General features: G+C 34.1%; 1 pseudogene; it reads left to right on the top strand.

Annotated features, from left to right (window-relative positions):
* Positions 1 to 5,264: 5,264 nt before the first annotated feature.
* LOC132601224 (GDSL esterase/lipase At1g58430-like) lies at positions 5,265 to 8,961 on the top strand (annotated as a pseudogene).
* The last annotated feature ends 11,615 nt before the right edge of the window (positions 8,962 to 20,576 follow it).

Below are 20,576 nucleotides of genomic sequence, written 5' to 3'. Positions count from 1 at the left end.
CCTCAAGAATTCTCAGGGAACATAGATTTAATAAGATGACTAGTGATCTCTAAAAGCATTTCATGAACTAGTGCACAGGCTGTCCCAAGAGCCAAATTTTCCATTTATCAGCCACAAAGGCATACCAAAATTTTTGAAGCAACAATAGAAATTGTAAATATCTACTTGAATTGTTCAAATATGACCAAAATTATATGGAATTCATCAAGAAATTCTTCTACAAAAGAGCAGAAAATTAAAAACATGTCCATCTCGCAATGTATTTTAAACTAACTTCTATAATCTAAAAGGTAAAAGCAGAACAAGTTCATTCAACCATTGGGGTTATCAGAGGTTAATGTTCAATGAGTCAAGAACATCGAGAGAAAACAAGTTTATAAAGTGCGAGTATAGAGCCTATTTGGATGGGCTTATGCTGTTTGACTTATAAGCGAAAAGTTATAAGTTAGAATTTCGAACTTATGGTTTTTGGCTTATTTTTACTATTTTTGTCTTATAACCAAGTAAAGCACTTCTTTATTTTTATTTTTTAAACTGTAAAACGCTTTCTTATTTTACCCAAACAAAAATACTTAAAAGCCATTTTGGTTTAAAAGCACCTAAAATAAGCCAATTCAAACTGGCTTATAATAGTTTATCGCACTTGACGCAAGTGTGCATAGTCGTGCATTCTACTTGAACAATAATTTGATAGTAAATAATCTGAAGTGATTCATAAAAAGAACTATATAAGATAGTCATCGTTTTACTTTTAGACATTTACAGTGTTTATATCGATAACAATGATAGAATATATGAAACAACATTTTCTAATGCAAATAAAATTGACTAGTCCCTCTTTGAGGTTGTAGAATTCTGAAATACTTTTTAAAAGATTCCCAAGAAAGTTATGATGCTGCCCTATTGATGCATTAGTCATGCTTCGTTTATCTTAAATCAACTGAACAACACATCTATAATCCCCTTATGAGTCGGACATAATATTCAAGTAACAATGTAATTTGACAAACTGAAGAAGATTTTTAGTGATTTATCTCACCGAATAATACAGGTACCTTATAATATGCGTTCATTCTAAACCTGTCAAATAGGCTGGGTCGGCCCAAACTCGGCCCACCTAACCCTACTCGGAACGGAACCCGGTAGGGGGTAGTGGGCTGGGCTAGTGGAATAATTTAGGGGGATGGGCCGGACATGCTATGTAGCCCTGTAGCCCGACCCACCAACAGGCCCGGGTTTTGGCTCACCGGGGCACTGGCCCGGTCCACCAACAATTTTTTTTTGAATTAATAAAGAGATTTTTTACTAGGTACAACACGTTTATAGATTTTAGTAACACAAATGACACATTTATAAAAGACAGTTTCAAGACTCGTCTCGGGGCGAGGCACTGGCAACGCCTTGGGGCTCACGTGTGGGGCTTAGTTCCTGTGAGGCTTACGCCCTAAGTGCCTGACTGTACGCCCTAAATATACCTAACACCCAATGCTTGGGGCTTGTTTAATAGTTCTTACACAAATTATATGTTAAATTCCTTAATTAAAATCGTTGACCCTCATAATTCTTTAACAAATGAATGATACTTAATAGTTTTTCATATATAAAAATAAGAAGATTGAGTGTAACTCAAATAACAAGTCGTAGTATTGCATATTTACTATTTGAGAACATCGTGAGGGTGAATATCACTTAATATTTCTTTTAACAATACATAGCCGTTTGTACATTTTCACTTGTCATTGGTCTTTTGTCCTATGCATCAAAATTATCATATATTATTATTTCACCATTTGAAAGTAATTTTAATTTTATTCATGATGGAATTACGTTTTAATTATAATACTAATAATTATTGATATAAAATGAATAGTATGATAGTAATATTATTGTGATTGTTTCATTGTTTGAAAGTTAAGATGTTAGAGTTGATTTGCGTTCCATAATAGCTTTTATTTCATTGTATTGTTTATAATTGTAAAATTATGCTATATATAATTACAAGTTGTAAGCAGGGGTGACTTAAGAGCGAGACTAGTAAAGCTTTTGTTTTAGGGCCTCAAAAGTTTTACCGATGAATTTTATAGTTTAAGTTTCTCTTAGATAATATTGAAGATTGTAAAGAAGTACAATATATATATATATATATATATATATATATATATATATATATATATATATATATATATATATATATATAACAAAAGAAAGAAAAAACACTATCTAAGATTTAAGAGCAATATTTTAAAACTTTGAAGTAAACTACTCAAATCTTCATATTATTAAATAAAGTTTTTACAATAACATCCTAGGTAATGTCTTTAAAACACATGGCTAATATCTTATTGACTTGAATTGATCCTCACTAATATAAATACTGTTACTATATGTCATTTATTTACAGTTTTCTTTATTTTTTTTTATGTAATTTTACTTATTTAAAAATATTTATTGTAATTATAATATTTTATGAAATACTAAAAATAAATATCCATTGGGCTTACGCCTCGTGCCTCGGGACTTACGCCTCACCGTGGCAAATGTAAAATGCCTTACGCCCCTGTCTTTTAAAACACTGATATTAACACATTTATAAAATTCTGCATTGATTGATAATTAAAGAAGATCCCACCGAATCTGGGATTTCATATTTTATTCCTTTTTTTCAGCGTACACTAATTATTCTCTTTGTATTTTTTTTTTAAATTTTGAACTAGCTCCCATTACCAAACACATAAATGCATAGAGTTAGTGAGGATAACATAACTGTACATAGACAATACGCTAATTACAGAAGCCAAAATGCAAGGGATGTATAAAGAAAAGAAATCTCCAGCTAGGCCTATGCCTACTTGTTTACAACGTAATCCAGAAAGGAGAATGGGTTCTCATTCAGTGGATACCCTCTTCTTATATAATCGAGCAGGTCCTCATCATCAGAATTCTCCGCAAGCTTGCATAGGCTGATCCGCTTCTTACTGTTAAAGCTCATTAATATGATTTGCTGTTGCACACAAATGACCAATCGGATGTTTCCATGATTGCGACATTGGGCTTGACCACAGTATTCCTACTTCATTGCGCTAGCTAATTTATCTTTTGGCTGTGCAGTAGGTCAATCTCAATTTCCAGTTTCAGACAATCATTATCACTAATGATAAAGGTAACTCTACTAATGCATTTCTAAAATTAGTCAATCGCTTTAAAAAAAAAATATGACATCTCTTTTTGCAGATCCAAGGTTTGAAATGAATGGTGCAGTCTACCAGATCTAGAAGCTTTCATCACTACAAACGGCTTTTCGATAGAGCCAAGGCGAAGAGAAGAGCAAATTCACCCCCGTGAATCTGAGATTTGGAGAAAAGTAAGGGAGGAAAGGGAACAAAAAGAAGAAGATCTACTTGGAAAACTAGAAGAAAAGAAGCTACGCATGAAGCTAACATTTAACTATTTTGGAGAGCGCATATCTATGTGCATATGGTTTGGTAACAAAAACGCAATGGCTATCAAAAGCTCTGATTAAAATCAAAGAGACCTTAAATATTAGCAGTGATGAAGCAATACAGCAACATGTAAGTTTATATTAATTGTGTGAATTAATTTGCATGATTTTAGAAAACTTTATTTTTTCTTTTCCTAGAGTAATTGTAGGAATATCATTTTTTTATCGTAATTAATTATTTTTTTAATTAGATAGGATTCACTTGTATAAAACCCCTTCTCATGGTATATAAAGACAACACTGATATACGAAAGAAATCTTTTTTTTTTTTTAGGAAAAATAGATTTGTCCGACAATTATTTTCAGTTTTTTTTTCTTCTTCTCTGAGAGACTGATTTGAAGATAAATTCTTTCTAAATTCTAGGAAAGTCTATTTTCTAATTTGGAATCCTATTTAAAATATGGGGGGGGGGGGGGGGGGGGGTCACAAAGGCATTAGATAATAACTCAGCCTTACAAATCAGTGTTGTAAAATTGGTTGGGGCTGGTACATACCTTGTTTATTTTTTGTTAAATGTAGAAAAATACTTGATTATGCTTCTGAAAAAAAAAAGTACTTGTCGTGACTGATACTAACTATGGTCAATGAGATTCTAATAATTCCCTTGTTATGTCATGACTTTTGAATACTATGCCTTCTGATAAGGTTCACTTTGAAGGTGTTGAGTGTGTCTGCTTTATTCACACCAGGAATTTTAGGAAACTTGATTCGAGAGCCCTTAAATGTGTCTTCCTTGAGTATTTTTCTATACAGAAAGAGTAAAAATGCTATCATCCTCTCTCCGGGAGATCCTTTGTTAGTATGGATGTTACCTTTCAAGAGTCTGAGCCTATTTCGGTATTACACCTCACCTTTTCAAGAGGAGAGTAATAATGGGGAAGAAATGATTCTCCCTAGTTCCACTGTTGAAACAGGGAACAATGAAGAAAGAATTCACGGGGAGATTATTAGGCATTTGGATAGACCTGATTTGATGATGTACTCAAGGATAAATAGAGCAGAAAAAGTCATTATGCAATCTGCCGAAGGTTCATCTTCTGCTAGTGAGATATTTATATTTTCTAATGAGTTAGATTAACCTATTGCTCATAGAAAAATAGTCAGGTCTTCTACCAAACATCCTTTATCTAATTCTGTCTCATATAATTCCTAGACTCCTTCCCCTATAGAGCCTTTGCCTTGTCCACTTTTGGTGCAAATCCATATTTAGTTAAGCCCTAATACGGATACCGAACAATGAATGACAAATCAAAAAAATAAGTTAGGCAAGGAAGGAAAAATTTTCTATTCTTGTTTGGTTGGTTAAAATAAAGAACATGAACATTAAAGAAAAGAAAATATATGTCTCATTTTCATTAAGTGATCATCACAAAACTTTGCTCTTCACCATAGAAAATTGCTACTAGTTTCTTCGAGTAAACAGTTTTCATTCCGTGTATTTCTTTCTCCAATATTTCTCAACACAAAAGAGATAACATTTGTCCATTATGTGATAAAGTTAAAAGGAACACTAACATATATCGCTATATATATGTATAATATAAATTGTATGCATAACCACCTATCTTTAAATTATCAAAATTAAGCTCATGAATCTTTTTTTGTCAGAGTGAATATTAAAACCATAGTAAGTTCAATTTAGTATTAAGCCATGGCAAGTTTTCTTCCTCTTCTCCTTCTTCCTCCTACTTCCTCTGCTCCTTCTTCCTCTTCTCCTCCTCCTCCTCCTCCTCCTCCTCCTCCTCCTCCTCCTCCTTCTTAAATTTTGCCCTTCTTTTGTGTAACACAACTAAAAACCAGTCCATGCTCAAATTTACATCAATTCTTATTTTATGTGATTCAAGAGTTGACGCTGGAAATAACAATTATATTTCCACCTCACTCAAAGCCAATCATTCACCTTATGGAGTAGATTATTATAATCATGTCCCAACAGGTAGATTTTCAAATGGAAAATTAATTCCTGACATATTGGCTATTTTATTAAAACTAAAAAAACATGGTGTGCCACCATATTTAAACCCAAGTTTATCGAAAAAGGATTTTAAAAGTTGAGTTAATTTTGGATCATCTGGATCACGATTTGATAATTTAGCAAGTTCAATTTATAGGGAAATTTGCCAATTTCAACGACGAAACAAAATATTTCAATGAGTATTTGGAGAAATTGAAAGGATTTTTTTTGGAGAAAAAGAAGCTAAAGAAATTGTGAAAGGTAGTTTGGTTTATGTTAATTCAGGGATTAATGATATTATCTTAAATTTCTCTAATGCTCCAACAAGAAGGAGTATCAAGATTTTATTCTAGACTAGCTAAAATATTTTGTCAAGGTAATTCTTTATCACATCCTGGTCTCTTTTTTTCTTATTTATGTTTTGTAACAAGGTAAAATTATCTTCCAGTGTTTCACAAAAATGGTATCCGAGGTAATTTGTCGTAACATGTCACCTCATTCGTGATATTGTTCATTTTGGATCTAGGACTACACGATTTTAAAAAGCGTCAATTAGTAATGTGTAGGGCTTGCAGCCTTATACATCCAATATCTTTCTCGTGTTTAAAATCGATTGACATTAATTTTTTTTAGGGTGTTACATTTGCACACACTTTGATTATTTCACCAAATACTTAATTAAAACAATCTACTTGGTTCTGATGCCAATGACTTTCTCCCTTTACATAGGTATATATCAAGGTTAGCTTGTCCTTGAGATCTTAACTTTAACTTCCGGAAAGAATTCCTAAAATTGGAATAGTTACTTTTGATTAATCTAAAAGAAAATCAATCTTTTTATCATGACAAAATTTAGGTACTATATCGCTCAGAATTAAGTTATATACAGTAATACTATACAAAGTATTTTTCACTACTATGAGATCTTTGATAACATGTTGTAGATGCTATTATTAGCAAGTTAGCGCTTAGTAACTATATCAACAACATAAAGAAATCTTAAACTATCATGCTATCTTTTTCTATTATAGCATGTAACTTACCTTATCTTCAAGATTTTAAATTTTACCTTTTATAGTGTTCTCCATAGAAATCTTATGTGAGTGATAGTCGAAAACTTATTTTCTAATGGTAATGTCGTATATATTTACCTATAGTTACATTATAACTAATATAATTATGTAATTCTTTTTTACTTTTATCTTTTTTTACAAGGAACTTTATGAACTTGGATGTCGTGAGATTATAATGAATGGACTTCAATTCCTCCACTTGGTTGTCTTCCAGTTCGAATAGCAAAATCTCCACTTCATAGAAGTTGCACTGAAAAAGAGAATTCAGATTCTAATCTTATAATAAGAAACTTCGAAGAATTATTGCCACATTTACAAACACAACTTTCAGGCAGCAAAATCTTGTATGTGGATGCATATACTCCTTTATCAGACCTCATCAATAATCCACAAAAATATGGTAAGTTTTTAACTTTGTTGCTCGAATTCTTTAAAAATATCGAAGGATAGGTATCAGATTCTCCAAAAATAGTGTATTTTTGAGGATCTGACACGAGTACAATAACATTTTTGGATAGTCCGAGCAACGCACATTTTCAATAGTTTAATTGAGTTATTCACGTTACACTTCACTTATTTTCTGTATTATTAATTAATGCATCTTTGTGTGACCTACATCGTAATACTACTTGATACTATCTCCAGTTCGTGTTATCTGTCTTTTAAAATTCTTATATACCCCTTAAAAGAACTGCTTTATTGTTAATCATGAAATGAATTGGTCAAATTTACCATGTATCTCTCCTTAAACATTTAACTTAATTTATGTTGAAAATTGGGATAATAAAGGTAGATCTGAAAAAAGAGAGAGTATAAACTATGGTTTTCAATTATGTTGCTCGAACACTTTGAAAATATCGTCCGATACGTGTTCGATTCTTCAAAAATAGTAATATTTTTCAAAAATCCGGCACGAGTATAACAACATTTTTAAGAATCTGAGCAACATAATCTTCAACGCTTCAATCTGAGTTGTTTAGATATATAATATGTATGCTCTGTGTCTCGCCAAAGAAGTTATCCAATTTCGCCTTTTCGAAATTATTATGCCAGACGTCCCGGCAACCAACCCGGATTTGCCTTCGCAAGTCTCTCTGAAGTTTGAGTTGGTTTGAGGTTTTGTTAGTTTTATACTAACAAGCAAGCTTCGGCGACTGCTCGACTTCACATTATGCTTGACTTATTTTCCGTCTTAATTAATACATCTTTGTGTGAATGCGTCGTAATACTAGTTTACACTATTTTCGGTTCATATTATATGTATTTTTTAAGGTTTTAACACTTTTTGGGAAAAGACTGTTTTATTGTTTAGCTTAGTTTTTTTTTTATTTTCACTCTATCTTCACATTATGTTTAACAGTATGTGGGTACGGATTTTTTAATCGGATATCGGGTTATGGGTTAAATTTTAATTAATTAGGAAATATTTTAAAATAGACCAATAGGATGATGACATGTGTCCCTCTGTTAAATTAGGAGTATATATGTGTCAAAGTATAACGACAAGGATATATTTGGACCCAAAGTATAACGACGTGGATATATCTAAACCCAAAGTATAACGAGGGGTATATTTAGCTCTTTTTCCATAGTACAAGGGTATATTTGGCCTTTTGCTGTAGATTTAACCATCGGGTCTCTGTTTAAATTACTATTTAATTCTCACTAAACATCTCACTTAATTTATACGGACGAAGTGGAACAGTACGTATTTGACAAAAGGTAACAAATGACTTCTTTTTTTAAAGAAAAAACACCATGTATTTCTAAAATCAAATTTAGTTTGTCAACAACTAATATTTGACTTAATCCCATGTATATACATAGTTTTTGTCTTATACAATGAACAAACAATCCATTTTGACAAATGTGGGAACTTTCATGAACAATTTACATCAAGATTCTTTTTATATGAAAATAGTGTGTTAGTTTGCACACACTTCAACCATTTCATTGTTTACCTATTATTTTTATCGTACCAAATAACTCCCCCCACCGACGCTTACACAAATTGAAATTAATTACCTAACATTTATTTTTCGCTTCTATTGGGATATGGACCTTGATTTCCAAGATTTGCGCTCACTTCATATATTGATAATTGAGGCTCATCCTTGAGTGTAAATTTCAACCAAGTTTATACGTTAAAAACCTCCCCAAATCACCTTATGTTCTTCTTATTAATCTGAGAAAACTGTTTTTTAATTTTTCATAACAAATATGACAGGATTTGAAGAAACCCTGAGAGGTTGTTGTGGAACTGGAATATTTGAAACAGGAATCTCGTGTAATAGAACATCTCCACTGTGTTCAAATACTTCACAATATGTTTTCTTTGATAGCTATCATGCAACTGAGTCAGCTAAATCATATTACTGAGTATTTTGTCAGGAGCTTAATTCTCCCAAAGTTCTAAATCATAGACAGCTTTTGATTTATTACATAAAATAAAATTTGTAAAATGTGTGACAGACATTTTAAATTGATAGTATCGGTATGTATTCGAAGAAATACCAAAGGGTCATTTGATTTGATGCATTAGTCATGCCAGGAATGTAAGACATGGAATAATTGTATGGGAATTGTTATGCAGAGAATCAATAAAACGAGAACTGTTATGTGACAACTGAAGCAAAGGAACAAGTGGTAATAAAAATCGAAAATTAAGATAATAGGATAGTAATAATAATAGTACTGACAAGGAAAACTAGATATCGCTTGACTACTTGCTAATCTTCTACCCTAATCGTCGATCTTTATCAACAAAAACAAGAAAAAAATATTTGACAATTGAGAAATTCCTCAGTAGAACACAGTTAGAAACTCTCTGGATAGTGAACCTGTCTCTCTATCCTTCTCCACTCCAAAAATACAAGGATTTTGTCTGCTACGGAGTTCAAACCCATGACGTGTCTAACCCACACATCACGCGCTGAGCTCTTACCGACTTCCATTAGACCAAAGGCTAGGCAACAAAAAAATAAATAAATATGGTTCATTGCCAAAGATGCTACAGTAATTTGTGCTATATACCATATATTGGGTCCTAGACCATCAGCATCAAGAGATCTGTAACACCCCGCATCTTGGAACTAAGTTTAAGCTCATATCATTAGAAGTCTAGTGAAAACACTGTAGGTTTGAGCGTTTGCAAAAATGGTTGATAGGCTTATTTCGGGCAGCGATAACTCCTTGATCCATTGCGAATCTGGAAGAACCTCCTTGATGAAAGTTGTAGCCCTATTGAATAGCTTTCCAACGGTATATTATGGGGATTAAACGGACATCTGTGCAAAGAGTTATGCCCATTTGACTGAAGCCTGTACGCTGGAAAAATCTGTCTGCGTTACAGTGACGAGTTACGGACCGTAACTCGTGTTACGGGCCGTAACAGTGAGCCGTAACACAGACGAAATTTCCAGAACCTCACTGGAAATTTTCATCAAGATACGGTCCCAAGATACGGTCTGTCCTTCGTGTTACGGGCCGTACCTTGTGTTACGGACCGTAACATGGGGAAAATTTCCAGAAACTTTCTGGAAATTTTCAACAAGGTACGACGCCAAGTTACGGTCCGTCCCTTGTGTTACGGGACCGTAACATGGGCGTGTTTTGGTCCGCAGTTGAGTTTCGGGTCACCTGACTTCGGGAGGCCATAACCCCATCGTAAGTTGAGAATTTGGGAAAACTCAAAGAATGAAAGTTGTAGATAATTGAAATACCTTTCCAACCATAGGTTGTGGGTTCACAGGCGACGTCGGGATAGGGAGATATGGACGTTTTAAGGTAGAACAATCCTGCCCGTTTTCAAGTTGGGTCAACCCATTTTTCCCTTGGTATATATAGAAAATAAAACCCTAGCAGCCCACGTTTTCTCCAAAATTCAGATTTTAGAGAGAGGAAGTGAGAGAGAAGGGAATCTAGAGAGAAGAAGGAGAAAATCAACCAATTTTAAGGCCCCAAATCCCAAAGTTCGTGAAGGATAATTCGTAGTACAAGTTGTGGTCGTCATTTTAAGCTAAAGATCGGACTTGGGGGTGTTGATTTCGTGGTGACTACCCAAAAAGGTAATATTTCTATTCCCTAATCACTTATAGTTGTGAATTGATGAATTCTTGGGAGAATAATAATTGGGTTTGTTGAAGATGATTATATGAATTATGCTAGAATTGTTGGATTGTTGACTTGGGATTGTTGTATCCATATGGTTGATGAAAAATGATGTTAATTACATCTAATGGGATTGTAGAATTAGCTAGAAGTAAAAGGATGGGGATTTGGTGAAGAAAACACCATTAATGAGGGTTATAAAGCTTCATGCCTATTAAGTGTTTGATAAAATGCTTAGATGAACAAAACATGGATATAGTTGCTAATATAGAATCCCTATGACTTGTATTGCTATAGATTGAAGTTGAAGGGATTGAAAGACATTGTGATACGCTCAAAAGCGGGAGGTTAAGGTATGTAGAACTTCCATCTACATGTGGGAACCTCTACGTTTTCCCCATGATCCGTTTATAGAATCTATGAAGTTCAAATCCTAGGGCATTAAATCCAACATATTGGTAGCCCGTAATTATGTATGTATGTATGTACATGAATTTCGTATCTATGTTCGTTATTGTATTCCTAATCTTCCATTACGGACATTAGGGATCCTAGCTTAATCCATGAATCATGAATTCTTCCTCATGTGTTCTCATTATGTTCATATGAAACTGCATGAGTTATTTTGCAAGTTATAAACATGTTTTCAAGTCAACTACAAATATATGATTATGAACTATTGTATTACTCATGAATCAAGAACATGTTTGCAAGACTATGACAAGTCATCTTATGAAACTATTTTACAAGTTATTTCATGAAACCATGTTTACAAGCTATTTCATGAAACCATATTTACAAGTTATTTCGTGAAATCATGATTTCAAGACAAGTACAAGTAAATTCACGAAAGTCATGGGCTTCTTAGCCAAATATATTATGTTCATGTTTTTGGGAGTTGCACAAATTACCGAGAAGGCTCAGATAGCCTGAAACTACGGAGCCACCGTAGGACAAGGATCGCTCCGCCCAGATAGGACAATACCTTAATTTTACACTGAATGGATCCATCAGGTACCTTACTACCTCAGGAAAGGTATGAGGGCTCTGCTGGTCCGGCGAGGTACCAGACTCCACGTACCCACGTGGTAAATTACTACCTTATACCCTGGCAAGGTATAGGGGCTCTGCTGGTCCGGCGAGGTACCAGACTCCACGTACCCACGTGGTGATATGATATGTCGGTTTATGAAATGCTCTCCCTACTTATCATGTTTTACTCATGTTATGTATACGTATATGTACTCATGCTCATGTTCATGTCCAAGTTTCCAGTTTCAGTTCTTATCATGTTATTCCATGTCCCCTGTTGTTTCTTCCGGTTGCTTTACATACCAGTACATTCAATGTGCTGACGTCCCCTTTTATTGCCCGGGGGCCTGTATTTCACGATGCAGGTACGGAGTTACAAGACGACGCTTCTGATCATTAGGATTTACTCGTACCAGCTTATCGGTGAGCCCCATCTCATTCGGGGTTTAAACATTGTATTTCTCTGTTTAGTTTTGCATGTAAAGGTATGCTGGGGGCCTTGTCCCAGTAATTATGTTTTCCAGTCAGACTCATGATAGAGGTTTCATAGAGTAGACCAGTCAGTTATGTTATGTCAGAAATTTGGAGTCGTATAGCCATTTTGGCTCACTCATGTTTTAAACAAGTACTTTATTAAGTATTATGAGTTATTACGTTTTACAAAGGCTCATCATGCATTCACGTTATATTCCACTTATGTTATGCATCATGATGATTCAGCAAGTCATGTGGTTCGCTCGGTCACATGTAGTCAGGCACCGAGTGCCGTGTTACGTCCAGGCCATGGTTCGGGGCGTGACAAGATCCCTGATAATGTACAAACAAGAAAAATTCAGTGTTAATGGAAATAAGCATAAACCAAAACTTTTTTTCTCACCAAGTATTACTGAAATAAGAATATTTTTTTCCAAACTCAACCAAATGCAACATTATGATTAACAGAATAGGAGATAAAACTCAGCAACATTACAAAGAAAAACAAAAAGGGACAATAACATGAACACACCATCTATGTGACCACCTAAGGGTGTGGTGGATTGAGAAAGTTCCTTCAGCTTTACCAGAGATCTCGCGTTGGAGCCTTGGTAATGAAGTCTTCGTTGGTAAAGAGAGCTAATCCCACCCCCACCCTCACCCCCCTACTTGGGCTCTCTAAGTGTTACACCTCGTAAGTTTCTGTGTCGTCGTAGGCAAACTAACGTGAGTCCAGAGAGGCTATGATACCCCTATAAGGTTAATGAAGACTTTTAATAAGTGTTAGACAAGTATTTAAAGGTTTCGGGATCAAGCGAATCGAAGAAATTAGGTTTGTTGAAAATTTGAAAAAACTTGGCGGAATTTTGGACATGATTTTTGGTCCAACTTCAAAGAGGCATATCTCCTAGGTTATGAGGAGTTACAGAATCCATAACCTATGCAAGTTGAAGTTCGGCGAGTCTTCTTTCCAATGCAACTGACAGATCGCATTTCTGTGAAGTAAGACCCGTACAAAAATGTACGTCCCATACATTTTGGACGTACTTTACCTGAAATTTCCAGAAAGTTGAAAATTTTGAATTTTTTTTTACCTCCAATGTATGGGATGAACAGTAACCGTACTTTGAAGTACGAGATAAGCAGTAACCCGTACTTTGTCCGGATTTTTCCAGAAACTTGGAAGTCGGTGGAGACTTCCTATAAAATTATTTCCCACGACTTGAGCCTCATTTTCACCCAAAAATAAATCCCCCCCTTAACATCCATAAACATTCCAAATCACTCCAAATCAAATCAAGAGAAGATCAACCTTGAAACCTAAGTTAATTTATGGAAGTTGGATGTTCTTGCTTTCACTTGGAGTTGTGGCGATTAAGTCTTGGAGCAAATTGTGTAAGTTGAAATTCTTCAAATACAAGGTATGCTCTTCATCTTATCTTTTATGTTAAGTTGATTTGAAGGTTTAGCAAGTCTTAGAAAGTGAAAAAAGTTATGGGGAAAAGTTCAAACATGAATTGATGATATTTTGAGTTGTAAATTAACTTCAGCTATAATTGTTAGCATGTTATGAGTATAATCTTGTTATAAGGGGTGATAATGATGTTGAGGAAGTGTGGTGTACAAGTGTCTAAGAGGTTATATTGAAATTGTTATTATGGATTGTTCATGAAAAGAGAGTTTGGGATTGGAATGTAATCTTTTGATTTTGGAATTGTTGATGTTTTATTGTGGTTTTGGGAGTTGTTTTGAGTTGGAGGAAATAGAAGATATAAGGGGAAATGCTGCCTAATTTTTGTTAGCTACTTTATTAATTTAGTTTGACCACATAAGCGTTTTAATGACTTACCCGAAGTGCGAATCATCTTGAATGTAGATTTACGAGCTCGGGAGGATAGGCGTTGAATAGGTAAGGAGACGACGAGGTATGTTAAGGCTAACCCTTTCTTTCTAAGGGCATGATTCCCTTATTGTGAATCCATACATTATATCTATAATGTCCTATTTCCTAAAATTTCTAGAAACTCATAATTCTCAAGGTTCTTATGGTATTGTTGATAAAAGTTCCGTATGATGATGATGATAATGATGATGATTCCATTTCTAGAGATATCAAAGCTTATAGTCCTTGATGTTCTTGTGATATTATTGAGCTTGTTCCATGATTATTGATTTTATTCATTGTTGTCGATCTCATCTTATAATAATTGTTCTTTCAAGGTGAGATATAGCGATGATGATGATTCCATAATAGAAATCGGAGGTTTACCGACCTTACGTCACTCCGATGGAGTAGTAACGTTTCATTTGGGCTCTCATGCATCCTTTATATATATGTATGTATTTTCTCACACCGCGCCGCGCTATAGTTGGCCGGACAGGCACGTAGATGTGCACACCACTGCAGTGGGCAGATTATGATATTACCCCGGACGCGGGATGATACGATATATGGATCGGGCTGCATGTTCCGCAACAATATTATATATATATATATATATGATTTTTTTTTTAAAAAGCTAAGCATGCATGACATCCGCCTTAAGAGACATCTAGATATACATGTTATCTCTCTTATCTCATGTTACTTTCCATATCTTTATTATGTTGTTATTCATGCCTTACATACTTGGTACATTATTCGTACTGATATCCTTTTGCTTAGGGACGCTGCGTTCATGCCCGCAGGTAGGCGGAGAGACAAATCAGTTCCATAGGTGCTTCATCAGCGATTTCTCAGGAGCGCTCCACTTGCTTCAGAGCTGCAGTCTAGTGGTATTATTCTTTTGTGTACATATTTGGGCACGGCGTGGTCCTGTCCTGTCTTTATGATTTCATGCACTCTAGGTAGAGACTCGTAGACAGATGTATATAGCTAGATGTTCTATAACCTCATCTGTTCATATTTTTGTGTATCATTTTTGGCGGCCTTGTCGGCTTGTGCATATGGGCTTAGTTGAGGATGATTATATAGTTGTGCATTTATCTTTTAGACTCATGCCCTTACAGATTATGATAGTTTTGAGTTATCTTTGTGGTCCACCTAGATATGATTATGAGATGTATGAGAAGAGGTGCTCGAGAGGTTAGCTCCGGGTGTCCGTCATGGCCCTCCGGTTGGGTCCTGACACTAAGACGCGAATGCGGATTGATAGGGCTGGGGGGTTCCGGATACTAGATGGTTGAACGAAAAAAAAAAAGTAACATAGTGAAAACAAAGGATTCAACAGGGAGTTACAACTTAAGACATGAATTCCCCCCACAGTTATAAAATGACCAGTTCCATAGGAATTTGAATTCCTCAGTCAAACTTATTGAAGATCGCATTCCTTTTTAACTTGATTTCAAAGTAAAGCTACTTAGTGCGACTGAATTCTACTGGCAAACAACATTGCTTCATCCAAAATTCCAAGATTAAATCCTTGCTGAAGTTTCAATTTATTTAAGACATTTTCCTTTATAACGAGCAACGGATATAAAACTCGTGTGATCAATCAAATTAACAGTTCATTCCTTCAAGTAACCAAACTGCAAAAATATGAAGCAAATGATGCGACAAATACTCCATAATCGACCACTGACTCCATGTCCTTTTTTAAGGGTAATCGCCAGTCGCCACTAGTAAAATAGGTGTAATTACTGATCAAGATTTATGTATAAAAAGGCGGAGCCAGGATTTGAACTTTATGTGTTCTAAATTCTAAGATAGTGACATCAGGTGCTACTATGTTCTAAATTTAACTTTTGAACATATTTAGTGAATTTCTGAATACAATTTTTTTTTTGGAACCCCAGGATAACCCGCAACCTCTACAACCTCTGCTCTTCGTGTGAGCACTTTGTGGTATGCACTTTGTGCGCATTGGATGAATACAAATATTATAAGGTTTAAACCACAGCTATTAGGATCGGCTGAACCCGTATGCTGGCTTCTAGCTTCACCCCAGTATGTATGCGCTATGGCATAAGAAATCCAATGCATCTCGAACATTATAACCACTAACTAGCACATAGCGACTAGATTATATCAATTTCATTGTGGGATAGGGAAAAAATAATATACAACACGAATGAAGTTAGAAAATGACATACCTTTATGACCAGTGGTGCGAATTGCTTTGAATCTTTATCTTGCTCAAGAGGTATTGATGGATAGCTAACATTGTGAACTTGGAACCTTAATAATCTGCATATTATAAAACAATGCCAAAAAATTTAAGTACAGCATTTGACAAAATGGTGCAACATTAGTAAAATTGTTAGATCTAATAACCTCATCTACGCCATCAATAGGATATTCTTGTTCATTAAACGTCCATATCCACCTGACTTGGTTGCTGAAAATGGACAATAAAACCATATACAAAGAAACTTAAGATTATAATTCAGAAAGACCAAACTGCACATGAGATCGCACCACAAAATTAAATGTTGAGAAAAGGGAAGTTTGCACTTTTAGTCCCTTAGATATTGACAAATTCCAATTTTGATCCTTGTGATATTTAGTTAAGCACTTTCAACCTTCAATTAATTAGACTGTGCACTTTTGATCCCTTTCTTGTGAATCTTCAGAGATTGTACGCATTATATACTACTGTATTACATTATCCAACATACGTTATGTCAAGTTTGCATTGTTACTCCACATTTGAGAGTGATAAAGCTCTAAAAATTGTTCAAAATATAATATATTTCTTTTCTTATATAAAGGGATTAAAACCACTGATTTTAATACATTGAAGGTTAAATGTGCTTATCATACATTGCAAGGACCCAAATCAGAGTTTACCAATAATTGAAGGACCAAGAGTGTTATTATCACTTACTTTTTGGTAAATTTGGTCCCTCTAAAAAGAAAACTGATTGTTTAATTAAAAAAAAAAATGCTATTCCAGAACCAGCTCATAAACTGTAGTTAAAACTGATAGTTATTTGGTTATTATGCTGTCCAGCTAGGAATCATCATTATTCCTCTAATTGAAAGGTCTCAACATTCTGTTGAAGGCAAAACATTAATGATAAGGAGCACTTTTTTTTTTTTTTCAATCATTGAGACATCAGATCTTTATATAGATAGCATCAAGGAAGGTAGTAACAGATTTGTTAGAGGCCAAAGATACTTAAACTTATCCACTTCGCTTAATCTTTTGAAAAATTGAGGGAAGTTTTTTTTTTTTTTTTGGGTGGTTGGATCGGTGAATGGGGGAGATATAATCTAGAACAAAGTTGTGGCTTTGGATCCCTGTCCAGGAATGACATCACAATAATCGTCCTTAAAATTTAGAGTAAGAAAAAAAAGTGCACTTTCAATTCCCTGAAGGGGCAGTGATACTCATAAAGCCAAAGAACTTATCAACTGAAATCATTTTATATTAAAAGAAAGCAGTTTCGACGAGCGCGGTTGGAAAATGGGAATCTCTCACGAGGGGCAATGATACATGTTTGCATAATCCATTTAAGTTAAACTAAGAATAATTAACTGCAGCAACAAGTAGAATACCGTATATGTTGAGGCACCTTCACTTGGATAGATAAAACCACCATCTATGGAGCGAATATCGTAAATAGATATGGCGAGGCCCAAATTTGCAATAACCTTAGCATCATGTCCAAAAGTTAGTCTCTTTTAATGATGCTAAATATTTTTGAGTTAGGAAATGGATTGAAAACAAAAATGCAGCCTCAAAAGAGAAGAAGAAAACAAACCTTCTCCTATGCCTCCTTAAACCTGTAGCAAGATACACACCAAAAAAATTACCAACTAGACAAAAAATACACACTTGCGAAAAGTCTAAATTTGGTAGACTTGCAAAAGAAAGACTATAAGATATGGCTCTTTATCTCATGTGGATCATTTTAATCTACAACATATTTCTGTTTTCTTTTTGTTTCAGCAAGGATCCATACAAAGTACGCCATCAAAGAATATTCTTGGCCTTGGTCCTCTCAATTCTAACAAATTTTCAAGGTTCTCATATGCAATCACAAGAGTATTAAATATTTGTAAAACGAAGCTATGATTGGGTACTTCACTTTAAGCTAGCATCAGTGTTCTAGAAGGCGGGGCGTTTTACATATGCCTCAGCGAGGCGTAAGCCCCATGAGTATTTAATTTTTAGTATTTTATAAAATAATATAATTACAATAAATACTTTTAAATAGGTAAAATTACATAAAAAATAAAAGAAAAATGTAAATAAATGATATATATATATATATATATATATATATATATATATATATATATATATATATATATATAATCAAAGCAATTCATTATACGCCACTTACAACTTGTAATTATATATAACATAATTTTACAAGTATAAACAATACAATGAAATAAAAGTTATTATGAAATGCAAATCAACTATAACATCTTAACTTTCAAACAATGAAAAAAATCACAATTTCGTAAAACAATATTGCTGTCATACTATTCATTTTATCTTAGTGTTATAATTAAAACGTAACTCCTTTACGAATAAAAATAAATTTACTTTCAAATATCGAAATAATGAAATATGATAATTTTGATACATAGGACAAAAGACCAATGACAAGTAAAAATGAACAATTCGGTTATGTATTTTTAAAAGAAATATAAAGTGATATTCACCCTCACGATGTTCTCAAATGTATGCAATACTACGACTTGTTATTTAAGTTACACCGAATGTTCTTATTTCTATAGATGAAAAAACTATTAAGTATCATTCATTTGTTAAAGAATTATAAGGGTTAATGATTCTAATTAAGGAATTTAACATATAATTTGTGTAAGAATTGTTAGGCTAGCCCCGAGCGTTGGACGTTAGGCGTGGTTAAGGCATACAGTCGGGCGCATGAGGCGGAGCCTCACAGGAACTAAGCCCCGCACGTGAGCCCCGGGGCGTTTTGTCAGTGCCCAGCCCTAAGGCGAGCCTTGAAACTGCCTTTTAAAACACTGGCTAGGATACAAGGAAGCTCTTTGTTCTATTGACAAAAGATAGATAACTACAGCTGTCATATTTGGTGTGCAGATGCACCGTCCCATCATCTTACTCCCCAAAAAGGTGCTGAAGTATAACCTATGTTGTTCTGACTCTTTAAAAAATTTGACAAGTGCATGTTGAATCTTTCAAAAATAGTGCATTTTTTTGAAGATCCTACACAAATGCTACAACATTTTTGGAGAGTCCGAACAATGTAGAGTATAACTACACTAACTTTGACTAGGTAGAACTTTGAAGACCCGTGGCCAAGGGAGATGATAAGAACTGCATAAGCTATCAAGCTATACATTTAACTTTTTAACAATAAACTAAAGAATATCATTTCAGTCAAAGTACATCGAGATGGGGTCGATAAGATATTTAAAAAGTAACTTACAGATACTAAACTTGAACTTAGCCAAAAGGCCGAGAGGGGTACAAAAAAGTTAGCTATGGCTCAGCCACAATTACTTATGCTTAAAGCCTTAAAGATAATTATTACACAAAAAACATTAGGCGATTTTTTCTCATCTCCTTAATTCTTGATGGACATAGTTATCCGGTATTTCTACTGGTGGAGAGGTAAGAGGTATCTGGTGACAGTGACAAAGCCAGAAATTTTGAAAACTTTGATAAGGTAAGAAACTAACAACCAAAACCAAATTAAAACAATGCCAATTATTATTAACATAAATCTCTAGCAGTTTCACCTTGTAATTGGCAAGGTTAACGACAGAAAAAGATATATCAACATATCCCCTAATTACAACAAGGCTAACACAGTTGGACAAGCTACTGTACATATTTGAAGGCAATATTAATAAATTAAAATCAAGCATAGACAACTTAGAAGCATATGAAAAGTGCCCATATATTTAGCCATTATTTGAAGGAAAAAACAAGCATTAATCAAGAGCACATTTAAAAAAGTAGTCTTTTCAAAATTTCAGTAGCAACTGCTCAATTAATACCTTATTTCTTGTATTAACTCCCAATTACCTTCATATGAATTTTGTCGCTAATCTGTCACTAAATAGAATTAGAAAAAAAAAAAGTAGTCTTTATATACTATTCAAATATAATTAATCCTTTAAGAATATGAATTTTCAGTTGACTATAAGTCACAGAAAATACCTCTAAGCAATGGCGAAAAGTTATGGCACTGCGTTCAGTTCTTTTCCCGAATTGGGGGTTCACTTAAGTTTTTTTTTTTATTTTTTTTTATTTTAAATTTACTAGGTTTTGGACCTGTGCTCCACATGTATGTCCCATGTGAGTAGGACATACGGTATGAATTATATTAAAAGTGTAGTATAGTGAGTAACATAAACTTTAAAGTGAAAAAATACAAGCTGAAATTAGTGAAGGATTAATTGTTGAACATCAAGTGATTAGATATTGTCTGAACTTATAAAGTTAAACAACTAAATTTAGTTTGCCAAATAAAATGTGTAATGAG

This window comes from Lycium barbarum, chromosome 7 (assembly GCF_019175385.1).
Source record: "Lycium barbarum isolate Lr01 chromosome 7, ASM1917538v2, whole genome shotgun sequence".
NCBI classification, from domain to species: domain Eukaryota; kingdom Viridiplantae; phylum Streptophyta; class Magnoliopsida; order Solanales; family Solanaceae; genus Lycium; species Lycium barbarum.
This window is presented reverse-complemented; position numbering and strand designations above follow the sequence as displayed.